Here is a 23,558-nt window from a genome sequence, read left to right on the forward strand (position 1 = left end):
GGGAAGGCAGCAGGTGTATCTGGGTTGGCTGCCGAAATGTTGAAGGCACTCAGGCGATATGGGGGTGAGTTTAGTCACTGACACATTAAATAGGATTATTTATGAGTGTGTTGTCCCAGATGATTGGCTGAAGAGTGTAATTGTAAATGTGTATAAAGGGAAGGGTGATGCCCTGGAAAGAGGAAATTATAGAGGTATAAAGGTTTTAGATCAGATAATGATGGTAATGGAGAGAGTTTTAGAAGGTATGATTAGAGAAAGAGTGAATATTGATGAGATGGAGTTTGGGTTTTATGCCAGGTAGGGGGACCACTGATGCCATATTCATTGTTCGACAACTTCAGGAAAAATGTATTGGTAGGAGAAAGGGATCTTTATTTTGTTTTTGTTGATTTGGAAAAGGCCTTTGACAGAGTCCCTAGAGAGGTGGTGAAGTGGGCAATGAGAAAGCTTGGCTTGGAGGAGTGGCTGGTTAGGGTGGTTATGGCCATGTACATATGGGTGCTCACACTCAGGTAAGAGTGAATGGAGATTTGAGTGATGAGTTTTCCGTGAATGTTGGAGTGCATCAGGGGTCAGTCTTGAGTCCCATGTTGTTTATCGTGGTACTTGAAGCCCCCTTTCACGTGACTTTAGAAACGGACTCCCGTGGGAGTTGTTGTATGCTGATGATTTGGTGTTGATTGCAGAGACCGAAAGGGAGGCGGAGGAAAGGTTTAGGAAGTGGAGAGAGATGGTATGAGGCAAAAGGGTTTAAGGGTAAATGCAGATAAAACAAAAGTGATGATATCTAGGAGTTTGGTGGCGGTACTGTCAAAGACGAGGGAAAGTGGCCATGTGCAGTTTGCCACAAGGGCGTGGGAAATAATTCCATCTTGTGCGGTGTGTGTAATAAATGGGTGCATAAGAGATGTAGTGGTATCAGAGAGGTAGACTGCGAGATTATGCTGATTCTTATGTGTACGGCGTGTCAGGGTGAGCATGTGGAGATTGTCAGACGTGAAAAGGATTGAACTTGCTGGTAAATCTCTTGAGTGTGTGGAAGAGTTTTTGTTGTTTGGGAGACATGTTGTGTGCTGGAGGTGGGGTGGCTAGGGTGAGGGAGTGGACAGGGGAAGTTCAGGGAGCTCGTGCCTCTCCTGACATTGAGAGGACTCTCCCTACGTGCCTAGGGGTCTTTGTATGCAGCATGTGTTAGGAGTGTAATGTTGTATGGTAGTGAGACCTGGGCAGTGAAGGAGGAAGATATTCGCTGGCTCAGACGTACAGAAATGACAATGATTAGGTGGATGTGCAGTGCGTCCCTGCGTCCAAGGCCTGGAGGGGCTGGGTTTCCAGTGGAAGAGATTGAGAGGTAGGATGGGACTGGAGTGTATTGGTGTTGTGATGAGGAGAGGTAGATTGAGGTGGTTTGGACATGTGGAGAGGATGGGGGATGATAATTGGGTGAGGAAGGTAAGAAGTGTTAATATTGGGGGTGGGGTTGTGAGGGCTCTAGACACGAGAAAGACATGGGACGAGGTCATTAAGTGTGACCTTGAGGTTAAGGAATTGAACAGGGAGGCTGCAATGGATCGTGCAGCGTGGAGAGCCGCCATTAGGTGACCAAGGCCAATACATGCAAGCATGTTAGAGCCTTTAAAAACGAAAACGAAAACGATATATATATATATATATATATATATATATATATATATATATATATATATATATATATATATATATATCCCATTGGATCCCACGGGTGCTGGGCGAGGCATTGCACTGGGAGGGCACTAAGCGTACCGCCTCTGCGCCTATCGGTTCCTTAGTCGCGAAGCTCATAGGTCCCTAACCGGGGTTCCCTACTTTATAAAGTCTTGAAAAAATCCCAGTTCTGTCCAATACTCGGGACACTGAGCTCCAATGGGTTAAATATACAGTATATATATATATATATATATATATATATATATATATATATATATATTTACTCGTATATAGACGAGTATCTATCTCTTAATGTACGAATATCTGTTTATCTATCTATTTATCTATTTACAAAGCCGAGTTAGTTTTTCACCTGCTCTTTTTACCAATTTATCTAACTGTATTTGTTAAGCAAGTTCTATGTATTTATAAAACTTACTCTCGGAATACTGTATGTTTATAAAATTCTCTCTCTCTCTCTCTCTCTCTCTCTCTCTCTCACACACACACACACACACACACACACACACACACACACACACACACACACACCTCTTGGAACTCCACTCACTCCATACTACATATGATGTTATCCATGGAGTGATAGCAGTGCATCTCGGTACAGACACAAAATTTATGCACTTGATTGATTACTGGAGGAGTGGCCTCAGAGGAGTGGGTGGCAGGAAAGACATTTTGTTGGGTTAGTTTAGGTTTGGCTTGGTTTGGTGTGGTCTGGTTTGGTCTGGATGAGTTGGGCTGGGCTGGGTTGGATACGCTGTTAGGTTAGGTTAGGTTAGGTTAGAGCAGGGTAGGGTAGATTAGACGGGAGGGGGTGCGAGGAAACTAATGGAAACCTACTGTAGGGTGACGATACGTGGTTTACTCAAACTTATCCCCATCCCCTGAAAGGACAATGGTGGACAGCCGGAGGAGGATAAGTTCAGCCCGCAGTCCACTGTGTTCACGTTCACATCAGCCTGGAGTTACAAACACTACTACTATTCTCGCCTATACTCTGCTCACTTTTTAACTAGGACACAAAGTTGCCATCTCTCGATACTGAATGTCAAGTTATAAGAAGAGATTAACAATAGCGTATGGAGCTAATCATGAAGAGGTTCTACGGAAAGTACGCAGTCACATAATTGTCTCATTCTGCCCACTGAGCTATGTGAAAGTACCTGCAAAAAGGGCGAAAACCTAAACCCACTTAAAATAAATGAACTAGCAGTAACAGCAGCAGTGGCAGGCCTTGGCAGCCCCAAGCTTACTGGTAATTTGGACTAGAAGTTACGTTGCCCTTCTTCCACTTAGGTCATCTCCTCCATTCAGGGGGGATAGGAAGGACACTGAGCGATATTCTCACAGCCAAGGCAGCTCCACCGCCTAGTCGTATCAGTGCCATCGCGTGAACATTTCCTCTTCAGCACAGTCGAAGGGAATATTTTGCGATTGATATCAATATAACCATGTACACAGCTCCTCCACACACACACACACACACACACACACACACACACACACACACACACACACACACACACACACACACACACACTAATACATAACAGCCAGATCAGAATGTGACAGCACTAGCGTATCACAACACAGGTGGTGGGTGTTAGTGGCCAAGTGGCAGGTGACGTGCGAGGGATGCAGAGATCAGCCCTCTGTTGGTGTGACGTAGGTGGACAACTGCACTCTAGGAATACGCCTCCTATCACATGTATTGGGCTGGACATATACATACATACCCGGTATTATAATCACAATCGTACCATCATCATCATTTCCTTGCATTATGACCAAAACATGCACAATATGATCATTACTATCACCACCACACCATCACCACCATCACACCATCTCCACCACACCATCACCAACATCACACCATCTACCACCACACCATCACTCATCACACAACCCCATCGCTCCTTACCCGCCCTCTCTCCGGTTCAAGCCAAACTATGCTAATTGGCAGTTTAACATCCAATTACTTCGCCTGCTCTCACCTCTGGCCTAAACCCAGAGGTGAATGGAGGCAGATCTATAAGTGGCATTAAGTGAAGCTGGTAACCAGATTAAAGAGAGCTGAATGACGACATACTAAAGGTGCGGAGCTTTCTTGGTCGTCTTAAGCTTGTGCTCAATGTTTCACATACTCACTTCTGATTTATATTTTACAATGGGCACAGACTGATCACTATAGTTGTTGTTTTTTTCATCTGATGGAACAGGACCAACTCTCAGTACTAAAATCTAGCTTCGTGAAAGTTGATGAGCCTTAGATTTGAGGTAGGAATGGGTCTCCTTGGTTACTAGTTAAACTGGACATCTATTACAGTGGTTCTATTTCGGCCATGACACCCCCAGTGTCCAACTCCAAAGTCAGCCGGACACCCCATCTCTAATAGTGTTACTCCTTCCACAACTCCTTTCATGAAGTTACCATACTCGTTGCACGGACTTTTTTCTTCAGGATGACGTTGGATACCCCAAGAACCCATACAGGAGTACCCCTGAGGCACTTACTCTATGAACACCTGCTCTATTATTAAATTACACTTGGCTAGAGAGATATCCGTCTGGTTAGGGTCAACGCACTATGGCCAGTCTACTCAGATCCAACAGTCCTACGTGCAACAGATGGCTTTCTCACATCTTCAAATATTTGTGCTTGAGCACTAATACCCACCGTCCATCAAACATACACACTACGAGACAGGACAGGTGTCAGTATTACATTTCACGACATGTCGATGGGTCTTGTGGAAGTAGACTTGTTTTAACGAACTTCATATACAGAAACTCTTCTCTGCCCCAGCGTGGAATCGATCTAGCGTCCTTTCACACTGCAGACCACTACTTCATCCACTTCACCAGGAACGATTAATTCCCTGTCACACCGAATTTTATTTTCTGCAAAAGGAAAGGAAAGTTTCGAATCTTGCGAAAGAGAGAGAGAGAGAATCAGGGTAATTTTCTTCTCGTAACTAAGATTTCTTTCTATAATAAGGGCAACGAAAGTAGAGTTAAGAAGCTTGCCACGTATGTCGTCAGATAAGGTGGCTCCCTACCATCTTTTCCTTAACCGTGTATTTCCTCATACAGTTGCGTAATAACCCACTGTATGCTAATAACGCAGTGTTGCTGATAGTGACAGCACGTATGGAAGGCAATACTGAGGTGTGATGCGAAATTATATCCGCACAGATGACCTGATAACAAACCCTCCTTGCCTGACCACAATACCACCCTTGTTATGTTTACAGTGAGTGAATGAATGAATACCACTTTTGTTCTGCCTATTATGACTGAACGAAGGAATGATTAAATAAATACCACCTTTGTTCTGCTTACAATATATAAATACCTGTATATAAAATAAAATAAACGAAAAAAAATAAATAAATTCCCTGTCACAACTATATTTTGCAGTAAGGACAAGGACAGGAGATTTCAAAAGCTTCTCGAGTCTCTAGTTATTCCTGGAACAACAAATCCTACAATTAACTTGGATTTTTTTTACAAGATGAACAAGGGAAGGTCAGTGTCAAATATTTCTGTCTCTTGGACTTCCTACAAAAAATATTTTATATATTAATAAATAAAATCCCTGTGATAACTATGAAAATTTTTTAGGAAGGATAATGAGAGGAAATTTCAAAAGCTTCCCGATTCTCCAGTTCTTCCTGGAAAAACAAACCTTCCAATTAGATTTATTTTTCCAGGAAGGACAAGGAATTATTTCAAAAGCTTCCAAGTTTCTGCACCCTCTTGGAAAAGCAAATTATACAATTATATTGCTTTTACCAGGAAGGACAGGGAAACGAAAGTGGTGCATTTTCCCATACCTCTTGTCCATCCTACGTCTACATCCCTTCCCTCTTCCAAGTATTAACTGTTACCACTTTACTATTACTAAGTCTTATATCAAAACTTATTACCAACTTGCTAATGTAATGCTGCCGTCAATAAATCCTTTACACCGTCTTAAAATCAAGTCAAACCTAATCAGATCTCGAAGCAGATGTTATTGTGGCCTCAGGCTCGTCTGGAGGAGAACCCAGTGGACTGCAGGTTAAAGATACACATTTCTCGTAGCCCACCATCCTCCTTTCGGGGGACAGGGAGTAGATGGTCTTTTGTACAGTCAAACAGCTCCACCGTCCGGTTATATCGGTGCCACCGCGGGAAGGTGACCCTTTTCAGCACTTGTTGCTAAGTATTTCCGCAGTGAACTCAATATACTTGTATAAAAGAATAAGTGCAGGTGAACTGTCTGTGTAGATCGGTGTAATCTGATTTCCCCTGTGCATATAGTATTGGCATGGCCTATACAGTGTGTGTGTGTGTGTGTGTGTGTGTGTGTGTGTGTGTGTGTGTGTGTGTGTGTGTGTGTGTGTGTGTGTGTGTGTGTGTGTGTGTGTGTGGGGAGAGAGAGAGAGAGAGAGAGAGAGAGACTGGTGGATGGATGGAGAGACAGGGAAAGAAAATTCAGTATGTGTGAATACATAATGAAGGTGTATATACTGTATGTACAGCCGTGTTCATAAGTAGGTATACACATAAGCTCGTCTTATCTATTTGGTGTGTGCACTGCTGGTGAGATGTGGAACTGTATCACGTATGATCAATGCACCAGGTAGTAAGGGAAAAAGTGCTACATACCATCTGTAGTAGCCACTACAACAGGCAACAAGGCTGCAATTGTATACTTTCTTATGAACGCCCCTGTATCCACGTATGTATGTATGCATGTAAGGATATAAGGATGTATGTATGCATGTATGGATGTAATTATGTGTGTACGAGTATAAAGTATGTGTGTAGTGATGACATACATTTATAACAAAGTGCAATAGTGTCGGGTGTGGCACTCCTGCCCTCACGATGTCAAAGCCCCTTGGGATGCCACCAGGCTGGCTTTGATGCTATGGGGACAAGATTACGAGTCCCTCTCTCTCTCTCTCAGCAAGGATAGAACACGAGTAGAAGCAAGGGAGGAAAGTGGAGAAGGAGGATGAGGAGAAGAATGAAGAGGAGGGGGAAGAGAAAAATGAGGCGAAGAAAAAAGACAAAAGAGTAAAAGAAAAAGGGCGGATTGGGGAAAAATAGGAGAGGAGGACGAAGAGGAAACGATGACGAAGAAGAAAAAGAGAGACAGAGGAGGAGAAGAATCAAAGATGCAGGCTCTCGTTTTTAACTTAGCCTTAAACGTGTACAGTAACTTGTAGCCGCCATTGTGCCTAGTTCCTTTACGTTGACTTAAAGCTGTGTCTGATGCTGTTGAGATGATTACAATATATCGGGATTTATCAGACGTGTCAGAAGTTCGATCCATAAGGTCGAAAGCCCAAACACGTACAGGAACTTTTCATCACAACTGTACACAGGATGGAATGAGTCTCTTTGTCTGTTTGTGTGTTCCCTAAGAAGAAAGGAGATGAGTAAATAAAAATTTAATGAAAAGTCACTGGAGCCTGTTTCATAATTTCGAAGGCACAAACATATACACAAACTATTAATAGCAAATAAATGCACGGTAACAAGGAACACGTTTGTTTGTCCGTGTGTGTTTCCATGAGAAGAGATGCGACGCGTAAACAAAATCTCAGGAAAAACTGAAAAGGTGTTGAAGATTTGCTTCATAAGTTCAAAGTCTCAATTTGTTTCTCAATGTGTGCATTTCATAATAAAAAGTAAAATTCATATGCTAAAATCTGGTGAAAAAATATTCCTTTCACAAGTTTCCATTCTCAGTCTGTTTGCCCATGTGTGTATTTCATAAGAAGAAGACAAGTATACCAAAATATACTAAAAGGTGTTGAAGGTTCGTTTCATAAGTTCTAAGCCTCAAATGTACACAACAAATTTTATCCACAACTGTACGTAGTAAAGATTAAGTTCTGTCCAACCTTTGTATTTCGAACGAAGAGATAAGACACATATACTAGTTTCTAATGAAAAGGTGCTGGAGATTCGTCTCAAGTTCGAAGCCTCAGTCTGTTTGTTAATGTGTGTGTGTGTGTGTGTGTGTGTGTGTGTGTGTGTGTGTGTGTTTAAGAAATAACACAAGTAACCTAAAATCTTGTGATAATGTGTTGGGGACTCGTCGAAGGCTGAGTGTATTTTGTCCGTGTGTGAGTTTCATCCGTCTGGCATAATGGAGAGGAGTGTATGAGAACAGCCTCGGTAATTACCAGTCCCCGCCCCGGAGGGGCTCGAGGACGGGTATTGTTTTCACTCGGTTTGTCTATATGTTTGTCTGTCTGGTAACAACTTTACGCGAAAACTACAGGTGCGATTTTGACTATAATTACATGGATGATGGTCTATGACCTTCTGATCACCTGATTAAATTTTGGGCCATATTGGGCCAAGGCCCAAGCTGCAGGCCCCAAAAAATGTAAAAAAAAAAAAAAATATTTTTTTCGACAAAAATCTTTTCAATTCGTCATAACGAAATGAAACCACAACCTAAAGGAGCATCGTTCAAATCTGCATCCTATAACATGCCTCATTACATCAGGGGGGTCACCGCCCAGTTAGCGGTAGGGGGGTCACTCTTGGGTGGGTCGGGCCTAAAACTTCAAATGGACATAAAATCGTCAAGTTTCACCCGCTTTACTCCAAATGTGATATGTGACATCTTTGACTAGATATCCTGTTGTGTTTATACGTCAACACTAAAGTGACTGCCGGGGAGGGGTTTGCTGTGCCTTGGCACCGCTTCTTGTTAGAAGTTGAGATTAATAATTCCTTTACATACTGAAACACACACACACACACACACACACACACACACACACACACACACACACACACACACACACACACACACACAAAATCTTGCCCAACTCATAACAACCAAAGATGTCAGAGTTTCGCTACATAAGTTCGGAGAACCAGACTTGTGCTGCATTTTTTGCTGGGCAGATGTTTTAAAAGAAGAAATAAGACGCGTAAATGGATATATGAGGAAGTAAAATATCAAGAAAAAATACTGAAAAGATGTTGGAGATTCTTTTCATAAGCTCGAAACCTCAGTTTTTCTCCATGTGGTAGTTCCATCTGTGTGTGTCGTAATGGATGGAAGTGTATAAGACCAGCCTGGGTAATTATAAACCCGGGCTCACAAACATCCCGCTGCCTCACACAAACTTATCAAAGCACTCCAGTAATGACCATAACCAGCCCATTACCAACACTCCGCCTCGACACACTCACGTCTTTGGTTCATCTCCTTCCTCCACGCCTCCCCCGCCCCCTCTCTTGCACCTCCTTTCCCCTCCTACTCCTGTGCCTCCCTCTTACCCCCTGGTTCCATATTTACAAGACTTCTTTGGCGTTTAAGTTAAGAATAAGACTGTCTGTTTTTAGTTTTAGTTTCATTTATACAACTACCGCACACTCCTACACCTCCCCTGCATCCCTCTGCCCGCTCCCCCATCCCTCCCTGTCCCTGTTTCTATGTCTCCTCTGCTCCTCCTTGGTATTTATGAAGTCCTTGGGGCTTTCACAACCAAACATTGAAAACAATAGCTTAAAACCATCATCATCATCAGTATCATCGTCCAAACCTCTTTTCCCATCTTAGGATGGGGTGAGGCAGGGTTCAGGGAGCAATAAAAGCCACTAAGAGGGAGAAATAAACCAAAAGTCTGGACAGTGAAATGGGCCACACTCATTCATTCACCATTCAAGCCCCAGAATGAAGCAGGTAAGTGTGGTTATGTCTGTGGGGGGAAATAACTTAAAGAATACTGTACAACAAAACAAAGTTATCTGCAATGGTGACTTGCTGATCGTGAAAAGCTTATGAAGGAAATTGAGAGAGAAGGGGACTGAAAGGAGAAAGAGGATATGAGAAGGAGGAAAGTTAATTAGCACTTGTTGCAGATGCAGTTGCGTCATTAGGTTCATCCAAACGTCAGCCCAGTGGACTGTAGGCTGGAGCTGCCCTCCTCCTACAATCTACCATCCTCTTTTTGGGGATAGCGAGGGTTCTGAGGAAATTTTGTATAACCAGGCAGTGAAGCCACCAGGTAATATCGGTGCCATCATGTGAAGGCGTCCTTCTCCCGCATCTAAACTCAAGTAAATTGGTAAATAGGGTCTATGTGTGCAGCATCAGAGGCAAGTTAAGCCACAAGTTGTTAAACCAAGGAGGAGTTAAGGCAAAAGCTGGCTCGAGTCAAAGCATCAAAGGCCAAACTTAAACTTTTACCATTAAACGAGTGTCTTGGCGTCCCTCCTAAGGCAGTTTGTACAAAAACACTCTCGTGAAAAACGGCCTGAAAGACGCATCAAGTTGGAGAAATACGTACAATACTGACAGTCTTTAGCGCCGACGTGTGTAAGGTGGAGAGAAGTATGCAGAGGAGGAAGGTGACAGAGGAAAGGAAGGAAAGTGAAAGCCAGTAGGGAAAGACGAAAGGGAAGAGGAAGGGGAAATGCAAAGGAAGAAAATGTTAAGAGACGCAGAGAATGAAAGGAAAGAAAACCAGAAGGGAAAACGGAGAGATGGAAGGTATGTGAGAAGGAAGGAGAAAGGAGAGAAAAGGGAAGATGTAAGGGGGGCCAAAATGCCTCTATAAAAACTGGTCCTGTAAAGACACATCAAGTTGGGTAAATACCTACAATACCGCCACAGTCTTCAGCGCGCCCTTGTCTACGCTGGAGAAGGAAAGGATAGGCAGGGAAAGGATAAAAAGAAGATGAGTTGGAGGAGAGGGAACCAGAACGACAGGAAAGGGAGGGCATGTAAAGAATGAAATACTGTAAGGACGAGAAAGAGGGAAAAGGGAGAAGGACGAGAGGGACGTAAGTGCAAACGAGAGCGTGAGACAGACACTGCAGGGGAGGAAGAGAAAAAGGAAAGAGAATACGGAAACAGGAGAGTAAAAGATTATACAGACACAAGGGGCACAGGAGGACACATCAGGTTCAGGGATTACTTACAGTATTGCCACAGTCTTTAGCGCAGTCGTCTGGAGGGAGGAGGGGATATGAGGAGAGACGAAAGGAGAGGGAGGGGAGAAGAGGAGAGGAAAGGGCAGGAAGGAAACGAGTGGGAGGGACGGAAGAGAGAGTGGGAGGGGAGGAAGAGTGTGTGCAGATGTATAAGAAGGAAAGGATACAAAATGAACTGATGAAAAGGAAAATCAGAGGACAGGGGAGGAGCGGCACAACAAAATGAAGAGGGAAGAGAGAAAGAGTGAGGGAGGAAGAAATAATCCTGGAGGGAGAAAAGAGAAAGTAATAAAAAAAAAAAGTGATATATGAACGCTGAAAGACACATAAAGTTGTGGAAATACCGACAATACAACCGAAGACTTCAACGCCGATGTGTGCAAGGTGGAGAGGAGGAGGAGGGAGAAAAGAAGACGAGAGGAGTGGAAACGGAGGAATGAGGAGGAAGGGGGACAAAGGAAGGAGAGACTGGGGGGGGGGGCAGAGGGAGAGGGAAGAGATATGAGTGGCAGGAGAGAGAGAGAGAGAGAGAGAGAGAGAGGAAAATATGGATGGGGTACGGAAGAATGAAATGAAAAGAGACACAGAGAGAAGAGATGGGGTGAGGAAAAAGAAAGTGAACTAGGAAGAAAGAGGAGGAGGTGAAAGAGGGAAGAGAATGAAAGAGGAGCAAGTTAGAGGAAAGGGAAAGGGGAGAGAGATTACAGAATACTGTGAAACTGTTAAGAAAGGAAGGAGAAGGGGGAAGGGGAATATAAGGGAGGGGGAGAGGAGAGGATGAGAGAGGGGAAGGACAGTGAGTCAGAGAGAGAAGAAGAAAATAAAATGCGAGGAAAGGAAGCGAGGTAATAGAGGAAGGAAAGATGGGAGAGAAACAAAAAGAACAAAAAGGGAAGGGGGTTGAGAGAGAGGTGCAAAAGGGAAGGAAAAATGGTGGAGGGAGGGAACAGACGAGGAAAGAAGGGTAAGAAAGAAAGTAAAGTAGGAAGAGCAAGAGAATAAAGGAAAAATACTGGAAAGGGGGAAAAACAAAGGCAACGCATATGAATATTTAAATACTGAGGGTGCTGGAAGAAAACTATAAAAGAAAGAAAAAGAGAAGAAAAAAAAGACAAATAAATGAAAAAAGAATGGAAGGAAAAAATAGGGGAAAGAAAGTGAAAAGATATGGTGAAAGAAAAACAGAGGCATTGAATGGAGGGTCGATCAGAGCTACATAAAATAGTTTGGTGAGAGCAAGGATAAAGGGACTTCCCCGCAGTGCTGCGGTCAACCCTTTCATTCATGCTGTATCCAGACGGTTTTATTCAGCCCAGGAGCCACATCGACACGAATATGGGCGTCATTAACCTATTCACTCCTGTACTTACTTCACTTTTGCTTGGCCAAAGTTTTCGTCCCTTGGCAGGGTATTTCACGCAGTTCAATGTCAGAATAAGATAACGCTGCTGCTGCTGCTGCACATCCTCTCCATAACACTTCTTAGTGACTAGCATCATATTCTAAAGTTAATATATTGTTACAACCCAGCATTCAAGACTGATAGATGGCATTCTGGGCCAAGTTTGAGTACAAGGAGTACACAGCTGTACAAAATCGATGAATAAAATCGTTTCGTGGTAGCCAGAATAAATACCTTCCTCGCAGTGAAGGGAATAATAGCAACATATAGTATACAGTAGTAGTAACAATTGCAATTCCAGGCTCATATAAATGTGAACCCGATGGACTGACGGCCGTAACTCCCATGGTTCACAATCAACCATACTCCTTTTAGTGGGTAGGGAGCTGAAGGACGTTTGTATAACCAAGGTTGGAGCCACGTGGTTATATCGGTGCCACCACATGAAGGCGTCCCTCTCCACCACCAAACACATACAGTACAGAATAATATCAGGAATTCCGATGTTTTGCTGGGTTAGACTTTACATAATGTCGCAGTAATGACACAATTTACCTTAGTTTGTCTCAACATGAGGATATAAATCAAGGTACCCGCAAAACTTTACCTGGACGTGTTTTGATTTGCTCCGATAATTCAAAATGTCACACGTATCTAGGCCATCTGATAAACTGTGTAAGGCTCCGCTTTTAAATCAATATAGATATAGTGTTAAAGAACCCCATGAAAATGCCCCTGTTGAATAAACTCATCTGGAAAAGGAAGAATAAAATCAGAAATATTGGAGGGTTTAACTAGGATGTTGTGTTCATAAGGTACTGTGGGACTGGTACTGTATTATAATGGAAATGAATGCTCATAATTGGTAATGCCATTTTGATTATGTATACAATATATGAGGTGACAAGACTGGAATTCCTCTTGAGAGTTACCCATCATACTGACTCCGTACAGTGCTCAATGGCAGAGAGCAACAATACTATGGCTCTGCAACCTTTTCACAACACTAATTTGTAAGTACCATAATTTTCTGGTGTTGATCTTGTTAGAACATGGCATTAAAGATAGAGAAGTGGCAGTTTCAGGGTAAGTCGGAGGAAACAGTTTACCAGATGCTTTCATTCAACTAAGGGAAGGCCTCTTGTTATAACTGCAACCCAAGGCTCATATGGACATGAACCCAGCAGACTGCATGTTGAAGTTGCCATTCTCCTGCAGTCTACCTTCTTCTTTTTGGGGGGTGGGGGGATAGGGAGAAGATTGAGGGGCAGTTGTATTACCAGGTAGCTTCACTGCTTGGTCATATGGGTGCCACCACAAGAAGGCAGCATCGTTCTCCAGCACTGCCTCATTTATTGGAAGGTGAGAAGTGTTAATATTGGGGGTGGGGTTACGAGGGGTAGACCGAGAAAGACATGGGACGAGGTCATTAAGTGTGACCTCAGGGTTAAGGGACTGAACAGGGAGGCTGCAATGGATCGCAGCGTGGAGAGCCGCCATTAGGTGACCAAGGCCGACACATGCAAGCATGTTGGAGCCTTTAAAAACGAAAACGATATACAAATAACTATATACCGGTACTGTAAAATATTTTATTTCGGCAGTCTTATCCTCAAACGGTTATTGTAACCCTTCTAATAAAAATACTTCAAAATGTGTCAATATTAATGAATGCACTCACACAACCAATCAGCTGCCAGCCTTCAAAAGCTTAAAGCTCTTCTCGTCTCAGATGAGATTGAATAAGCTAAAGGCGATTATTACTACAGCCTTATTTCAGGTGATATAGGAGGCTTCCTAGCAACTCTTCCTTAACGATTTATTTCCATATTGCATCTCAACAGTTCGTGGTATGTTACTTACATCGTTTAATATCGACATAGTTTGCATCATTAACGTACAAGAGGAAACTGAGGTAAAAATGAGCATAATATGTTGGTAAGGACTAGGTGTTACGAAATCTACAAAGCCATTCGGAATACTATCCCTAAGCTGAATAAAATCATCTGGCGTCAGCAGGAATTAACTATAATGACAGTGCTGGAGGGACGCCTTCACGAGGTGCCACCGATATAGCCAGGCTGTGGAGCTGCCTGGTTGCACAAACGTTCCTCAGCTCCCTCCCTATCCACCGAATGAAGGATGGGAAATTGTAGGAAAGCGGCATCTTCAGCCTGTAGTTCACTGGGTTCACATTTCATAGGAACCAGCGGTTATAACAAAACCAACAACAACAAGTTCTACTGCAACCACCACCACCACCACCACCACTACTACTACTACTACTTGAGCTGAGAAGACTTTGAACTGCACGAGACAAAAATATCAGCCTCTCTATATATCTATCTATAGCCGGACGCCACAATCCCGTAAGGGGTGGCCGTTTGCCTTTTGGTTGTTTTACGGGGAGGGGCACTAACCCTGCGCCAACCCACTTGCTGACACGTAGGAAACGCGTAAAACTGGAATTACATTAATTAAATCCTGCAGTGTGAGGTCTTTTCTGAGCTAAATCGTCTGGAAGTGGCAACAATTAATAATGCTTTATCTAGGCGTAAAGCTGCCGTCTCTCCATCTTGAATACTGACCTGTAGCAAGAAAATAATGCTAGAAATGATGCTACTCAAAAACAGCTTCTACGGAAAGAATGTGGACCCGTAGTATTGCCTTATTCTGATACTGAGCTTGAGAGAGAGAGAGAGAGAGAGAGAGAGAGAGAGAGAGAGAGAGAGAGAGAGAGAGAATGCAGCAAAGTAAGAATATCTCCGACTAGTTAAAATGAATGAACTATATTGCGTCATCGTAGTGAATGAGCAGTCAACACAGATATTATAGAGTAAGAGAAGGTTAAGAAAAAACTGAATGGCAGAGTCTACAGAAAACCAAAGGAAATGTAAAGAACGCACTTTACAACAACTTCATCCTGCAGTCCACCGGGTTCACGTGCATATGGGTCAGGGGTGGCAGCTACTACTCCTTCTAAAATACCCCGTCACGGCAGTACAAGAGCTAACATCAATACATATGTTATATAAGAGGATAAAGTGCAGTATTACTGAGTACCAACGTCTTCACAAAAATGCAATTAAGGCAACGCACTTTATTTCTTGAGACAGACAAACTCAATCAAGACATTCTCGCCACCTTTGTTGAAGGAAAATTGCATTACACTTCTCTCTCTCTCTCTCTCTCTCTCTCTCTGTATGTATGTATCTATGTATGTATGGTATGTATGTATGATAATGATCATAATGAAGAGATGATGATGATGATGATGATGTGTGTGTGTGTGTGTGTGTGTGTGTGTGTATGTGTGTGTGTGTGTGTGTGTGTGTGTGTGTGTGTGTGTGTGTGTGTGTGTGTGTGTGTGTGTGTGTGTGTGTGTGTGTGTGTGTTTGTGTGTTGGAGAGTACATTATTGTGTTTAAGATAAGGTGCTCAACTTTGATAGAGCAGGAATCAGAGCTGGAGGAGTTGTATCTGCCTCATTTACTCACGGGTGGTCGGGACTAAGTTTAGTACCGTATTCAGTTCCAGCTAACATGAGACCATTTTTTTCAGCTGAGTTGGTGGAATTTGAGCGTTTATACTGATACCATAGATATATTACGTATATAGATAGATAGATACATAGATAGATGTAGATATATAGATATTGCTAGCCAACACAGTGAATAAATGAATGAATCCATACTCACGCAACGGACAGGTATAAAAATATAAAAGAGTGTGGGGTGAGGTGGGACTGACACGAATGTTGCTGGGAAACGGTACTCGGGTGAACAGTGTGTGAGGGTATAATCCCTGGCCATGCAACACAGGTATAAATATAAGAGTGTGGGGTGAGGTGGTGTTGCCACCAATGTTGCTGGCAAACGGTACTCGGGTGAACAGTGTGTGAGGGTATAATCCCTGGCCATGCAACACAGGTATAAATATAAGAGTGTGGGGTGAGGTGGTGTTGCCACCAATGTTGCTGGCAAACGGTACTGGGTGAACAGTGTGTGAGGGTGAGACTCAGTGATATTGGAGCAGGGGTGAAGGTGGCGGTGATAAGGCACCAATATTAGAGAGGGCAGGACCGGTGTAATGAACGGACATGAGGTGATGAGAGAGAGAGAGAGAGAGAGAGAAGCTCCTGACTTTAATTAATCCCTTCAAACCAATGATGTAATATAAAGTTTATACTTTTTATTTATTTATTTTTTAATGTGACCGACTCTGGCCATAGGCTTCACAGCCTGCTTTCAAGGCCCAGTAGTCCTCCTATGTATCCCACATCTCTACTTGTCACCACTTCGGCGCCAACACCCACCGTCCATATTGAATACATGCTAGGACTGTCTCATACAGGACTGGTGAATTGGTATTAGCGGGAGTATCTTTACGACATGTCGGCGGGTCTTCTGGTAGATCAGTAAAGTCTGATATTTATGAAATTCAAATCCTTAAACTGTTCCCTGCCCCAGTGGGATTTGAACCCGGGTCCGTTAGGACTGCAGGCCAATTCTCTACCGATTGAGCCACACTTGCTAGTATTAACCGATTGTCTTCAGTCTAGGAGAACACTGCACTAGTGGAAGAGGTTAGTGAAGTTACTGTACATCTAAAACCCACCGTCAGAAAAATTCTACCAAGTTGAATAAAATCGAGTGGAGATAGCAAGAATTATATGTAAATGGCTGGTTACCTGCTACGGACTCTAACATATGGAAGAACTAGGGTAAGATCCTTCACGAATGGCCTTTATCACAGTAACTCGCTAACATCCTTTACAATAACGGGCCCTATGGTAGAAACTATGTGACAGCCTTTATGGTAAATACAGCTTAAGATCCTTTATAAATACGTCCCTCATCGTCCAAACTAAGAAAGTTTATGAATACATTCGTAAATGCTCACAATGCAGGGTGGTGCAATACTCATCACGTAAGGCAACAGTTGTAAGCCTCGCCACACCTAACCCAACATCTATTACCTTCCACACCCTCACCCTCCCTCACCCGTTACCTGTCATCTCTCCTTCCTCCCACTACCCTTCCATCTCGCCTGTCTCTCTACCTCACCTGCCTTTCCCTCAAGCTCTTTATCTTCCTCTGCTTCATCCATTCAGTATTTATCACTCCCTGCCCCTATCCATTCCACCTCTTCCCCTTCCCTTCACAACTCCTCCCACTACCCTTCCATGATCCTTTGCCCCCTCCCCTTGTCTTTCACATTACTCTATCACTTCGCCCTGTCTCTTCCACTACCCTTCCACCTATCTCCCTTCCCCTTTCAATACCACTGCCTCATGCCATTCTTCGTGCCCCCTTCCACCCACCATCCATCTCTCAAACCTTCATCTCAGCCTTCCACTACCCTTCCATCGCCCCCAACCTCCCTCTCCTATTCTCCCCGCCTCTCTCTACCCTTCCATGTATCTCCTTCCCCTTTCCATATCTCAGCCTCTAATACTATTCCGCAGAAAGCGGGGTGGCTCAGCGGTTAGGCGTGTGACTCAAGATCGCGAGGTCGACAGTTCGCGCCGCGCCCGGGTAGCTTCCTTTGCTGGGAAGGTTATCGCTCTCCTGCAACCCTAGCAGGACTATATGATCTATCTAGGTCTAGCTCGGGGAAATAATCCCCTACCACTATTCCTGCTCTCTCTCACTATCCTGCCCTACCCCTCCCACTTCCACTCCTCACTCATCTGTCCCTGACTCCACTCTGTCACTCTTTCTCCTCCCCCATTTACAATCCCTCTCCCACCTTTCACTGCCCATCCCATTAATGGTCGTTCCTCTGCCTTTCCCAATCTTTATTCCCCTCCTTACCATCTCCCTTGTCTCTCCCACTTATAATACCCCCACCTGTATCCTTACTACTACCCCTTCCATCATCTCTCTATACCTCTCCCACCCACATCTTTATCTCTCCCCCACTCACTCACTCCCCTCATACCCCGATCTGAACCCCTCCCACTCCAAAAGACCCACCAGTCAGTGTGGTACATAATTATCCCTAATGATAATGAAGCGAGGCCATGCTGGGTCGCTTAGTTACCTGCCAACACGATGAGCCAAAGCTTAACTCACCCTCTTTATTACCTGGATCTCTCTCTCTCTCTCTCTCTCTCTCTCTCTCTCTTTCAACGCATCTATCTGCATATATGTCTGTCTGTTTCTATGTCAGTCTGTCAATCAATCTATCTATCTACCTGTTAACCACTTTAAATATTAATAGACCTATCTACTTACGTTATCTGTCTATCCATCCATCAACCTAACCATATCTTTTTTCTTACCTACCCACCTGTTTATTCATCTATGGTATTTTTCTTTCCGCGTATCATATCGCTGTTTGGTTACCTGCCAACATAATGAGACCAAGCTTAACTCAGATTGTTCTATACCTGGATCGATCTACCTGTATACTGTAACTCTCTCTCTCCCTCTCTCACTAAGCCAACCCTTACCTGAGTCCAAGCCTGTTTATTACCTGGATCTTGGACAGGAAATGGGTGATGTACCTATCCATCTATCTATCTATCTATCCTACCTTTGACTCATCTACCTATCTATAGATATATCTGTTTGAGGTATCAGCATTGCCATCCACCAAGCTAATTATATCTTTTTACCTACCTATCCACCTACATACTTATCTGTGTGTGTGTGTGTGTGTGTGTGTGTGTGTGTGTGTGTGTGTGTGTGTGTGTGTGTGTGTGTGTGTCTATGCATGAGCTATACTGTACTCACAAACATAAATGGTGTTTACTCTCAGACTGTAACAATTCATCTTAAAATAATTAGGTGGCCTGATGAACCAAACAGGTAATGACACACAAACAACAGACTGGATAAAGATGGTGTACATACATGAGTACAACACACGGGTACACCACAGCCAATTACCTGAAACAAAGGAAATTGTAGTGTAAGAGATTGTAGCAGGTGATTTTATGTGAAATGTCTGTGTGATAAAAGAATAAACCGTAACAGAAATTCGCTTACAGTTTGTTTAGCACCAGGCGAAGACTTGCCTATCTATCTGTCCATCTATCCTTCCACGTGGAGGAGGAGGAGGAGGGGAGGAGGAAAGATGGTAAGAAGGAGGTGAATTAAATAGGAAAAGGAAGGGGAGGGAGGTAAAGAGAAAGGTACTGAAAAAAGAAAACGAAGAAGAATGAGGCGTAGAAAGAATAAAAAGCAGGAAGAGGGTAAGACGTAGAAATTAAGGGGAAAAGACAGGAGAAAGGGGTAACGATATTGATCTCCTGCAACCCTTTCAAATCACTTCATTTATCTGTGGTATTTACAACATCAGGAGGGACGCTGTAATTAAATCTTTAATGACAGTCATATCTTCCCCTCTACTGCTTTATGTTGTCTTATACATTCATTACTTGTGCTATTGGAATCCAGGCTGAGATTTACAAACTGTCATAGCCACAGGAAGTCACGGGTCGTATTCATAAACTTCCCTAAGCTTTAGTTATCTATAAGACTGATGGCATATACGTTTGTCTTTATCCGTACACTAACACTTCACAATCAAACTGCAGTGAATCCTAAAATAACAATATACGGAAAACAAAATGGTCTGTGACAGCAATTGACTAATGGAGACTTGTTTACCACGAAATTAGTTGGTATCTTATTATAAACACGACGTCTTAAGACATAGCAAGACTCTACACTCCCCTTCATAAAATTCACACATACATAATAAATCCTTTATTGGCCTATCAGGTGCGTACGGGCTGCTTCGTCCAGGTAATTACCGTAAATGAGTACTCGTGCTGCCGTGACCACCATTATTTCAACAATTAACCTCAATCGTTCGTCACACAGAATTTTATGAGCCACATCCGATTGCAGCGCCTTATTAAGCTACTAGGCCACTAATCGTTCACTTGTTGGTTATGCAGTTACTACCCAACGTAGTGAATGCTTTTCTGGATTAAAAGAAACCATTTGGCTTGTCACAATCCAATGAGTGGATGATGTGCGCGTCATCTTGCCATCCATGGGTAATAATAAAAAATAACCTAACGAACCTCGTATAGAATACATAGTTACAGTTCGTTCACCTTGATTTGGTAAATGTCTTCATCATTTTGTAGGTTATTTCACGTAGCACAGTGGAAATAAAAAAAAAAATCACGTGGCTCTACATAGCCTACCCTCCACCGCACTTCGTGACAAGCATCAAATTCTAGGGTTAATCTATTGTTAAACGTCAGCATTCACGATGGAGGGACGCAATTATAGGCTAAATCAGAGTAAACGAAATATAATAACGATGGTAGGGAATCACGCCAACCACTCCACAAAACCCACCAAATATGAGCCAATCTATGTCTGAGAATGCCACAGTTTAAACCTGCCAATGGATTCCAATACCAGTCACTGGATTATTGATGGATTCGGTGTTCTTAAGCAACAATTACATATTTTTTGGTAGTCCACCTGAGTAGTCTACTGGGATCAAATTTATACTCTTTTCACGTTAACCTGGCTCAGATTCTCGTTCTTTTGCATCTTATTTCACATAGCTCTGTGGCAGAAAATATGTTACGGTTAGAGCTCTTTTACACAGTACTGCTTCGCTACTACCATCACGTTCTTGTGCTAATCTCTTGTTACAACTCAGCAATCACGACAGAGATGGCAAGTTTAAGCCAAGTTAAAGTGGAAGGAGTATGGTGTAATATTCAATGTTACAGTCTTTGTTTTTATTACAGAAAAATAAACGGCGTAGAAATATGCACAGTGTAAGCATACAAAATCTGTTCCTTCCATTTGAAGTTGAAGAAAAAGAAAACCAGGTCAAGATTAGTTCACTTGGGAATGCCTGGATACACTGCGTTATGAACAACTATGGAAATAACACAAACGGCCAACAGCAGAGGGAAAGATGGACTGGTGTAGTCAGTTATCAAGCTGCACGTGAAGGCCTGCGAGTACCGGAACAGTAGTTGGATGGATTATGATGATGGATGATGAAGGTAATAACAATGATGGTTACTACAACAAATGATAATGGTGATGATGCTAAAGACGATTACAGTGACGACGACGACGACGACGATGATAATGATTATTGTTGCTGTTATTATTATTATTATTATTATTACTATTATTATTATTATAAATATTATGATGATAAAGATGATGATAAAAGCAATAATAATCATGACAATAATGACCGCCATGATAACGAAAACGATGAGAGTACACATACCCATACATCGTGAATTCTGCCCCAGACTGGAGTCTACCTGATGCTGTTGGCTGTGGTCTGGTGTGCCCCACACCGACCGCGGGAAGTGGGTTATGAAGGTGATGATGATATATTCCCAGCCCTCCCACAGATACGTGTGTGTGTGTGTGTGTGTGTGTGTGTGTGTGTGTGTGTGTGTGTGTGTGTGTGTGTGTGTGTGTGTGTGTGTGTGTGTAATTCACCGAGTCGGTCAGGATCACTTGATGGTCGTGATCGTCAGCTTTTACCCTCCCGGAAGGGAGCTGAGAGCTCATATAGTCCGCTCTAAGGGCAAGGCTGTGACCTTCACACACGCACACACCCGTCCCCTTGCTCAAGGGGGACAGTAACCACCCACTTCGTCAGTGAAACTTTTCGCAACCTGAGCGAGGCGCGAACTCCCGTCTACCAGATGGCAAGCGAAAACGCTACCACTAAGCCACAGAGCGGTGTGTGTGTGTGTGTGTGTGTGTGTGTGTGTGTGTGTGTGTGTGTGTGTGTGGTCCTCTTGTCGTATGCTGTCATGTGCTTAACCCCTTCAGTACCAAGACGTCTTGTCACTTGTCTTCTCACTACCACATGACAATTACAACTTTGACAACACCTGGCATACTGGACGGGTTTACTGCATCTGTTTACCCTTTCACTCTGAGCTGGTCTGTACAAAGCTGTATAAGGTCTTTGTAGTCGGTTGTATTGTTTTCATCTGATGGAACAAGGCTACTCTTTGAACAGAAAGTCACGATTGTATGAAATACGATGTGCCTTATTTATATGGAAGGAATGAGTCTCCTTGGTTACTAGTCAAATCAACATTGCAATCTGACTACATCTGGTCATCAGTTGAGCTGAAAGTTGTGGTGGTAAAAGAGTTAAAGTTGTACGTAAACCCTTCACTGACAAGTATATCCTAAAACTGTCTAGGGAGAGCAAGACTTAAGCTAAAAACACGTCCTCTGGCTGACGGGGTTGGGCTAACTGCTTTGCTGCACTGAACCAACTTACGTATTGTCTTCAGGATGATATCAAGCGACTTTATTCACAGGACAGAAGTACAGGACATGTAGCCAAAGAGTTCAAACCTGCCTTTTCTGGCCCTTTCTCTACTCTGGATGCACTTACGATTTGGCCTCCAGACTTACAAAAAAAAAAAAAAAAAAAAAAAAAAAAAAAAATTGGTCTCAACAGCAAATTTAACTTAATCTAACCCATTCAACCTAACAGAGTTATTGCCACTTGAATAAAATCGTCTGACGTTACTTAAAATATAATGAATGAATGTCCATCATCTAAGAGGGATAATGAGTTCCAGGCAGACCTCTGTGGTGACCGTATTTAGGTACTCTTCAGGAAAAGATCCTGTCTGTTAAAGGCATCCCTAAATAATGCATTTACAGCTAGGTACTTAGGGAACGGTTCACATGGGCCTTAATGATTACCTTTCAATTATACACATCATTATCATCAATATCATCATCATCATCATCGTCACCATCATCATAAATATCACTACCATGACTATCACCACCATCACCACCACCACACCATTACCATCATCAAAACATGTAAACACAGACATCGCAGTGGTCTCGAGGACCAATAAAAGAAAGACCCAGACCTGATATTCAGGAAAGAGCCATAAAATCCCACGCTGACTGTGTCCTTCGCAGGGGGGCTAAATTCCTCCCTGGGGCGTCTCTACTTCCCCCACCCAGCAACATCTACAGTACAGTGGGCCCTGCCGGGTCGAACCTCTGCTCTTGTTACCCTGTTTCACCTTACACACCAGCCTTTTATTCTACCTCACTCTACACACCAACCTTCCATCCAACCAGACCTTACATACTATCCTTCTTCCATCCTACCACACCATACACTATACTCTCCTGGCAAAACTCTAACCTTGTGCTCTATATTCCTATGTTACATCATCCATGGTCCTCCTACCAGATCGCACTCTTGCCCCAGCCTACCCTGCTTAACTCTACACAACATCCTTTGCCCCCAACCCACCCTATACCCCACACTCCTTCCCTACGCTACTATGTAATCGACACTTATCTTACTCTAAGGTCCTTCTAACCAAATCACCCTCTTGCTCCAGACCACCATACCTCACCCAACACACAAATCTAATACCACACCATATGTCCTATTCTAATTAATCTCTGATCCTATGCGTCACATTCCCACCCTTCTTCACTCTCAAAATCGAAGTTCCTGCCTCACTCTCATGCCCT

Source organism: Coenobita brevimanus, chromosome 107 (genome assembly GCF_032717465.1).
Source record: "Coenobita brevimanus isolate Jiangsu-jjx chromosome 107, ASM3271746v2, whole genome shotgun sequence".
Lineage (NCBI taxonomy): Eukaryota > Metazoa > Arthropoda > Malacostraca > Decapoda > Coenobitidae > Coenobita > Coenobita brevimanus.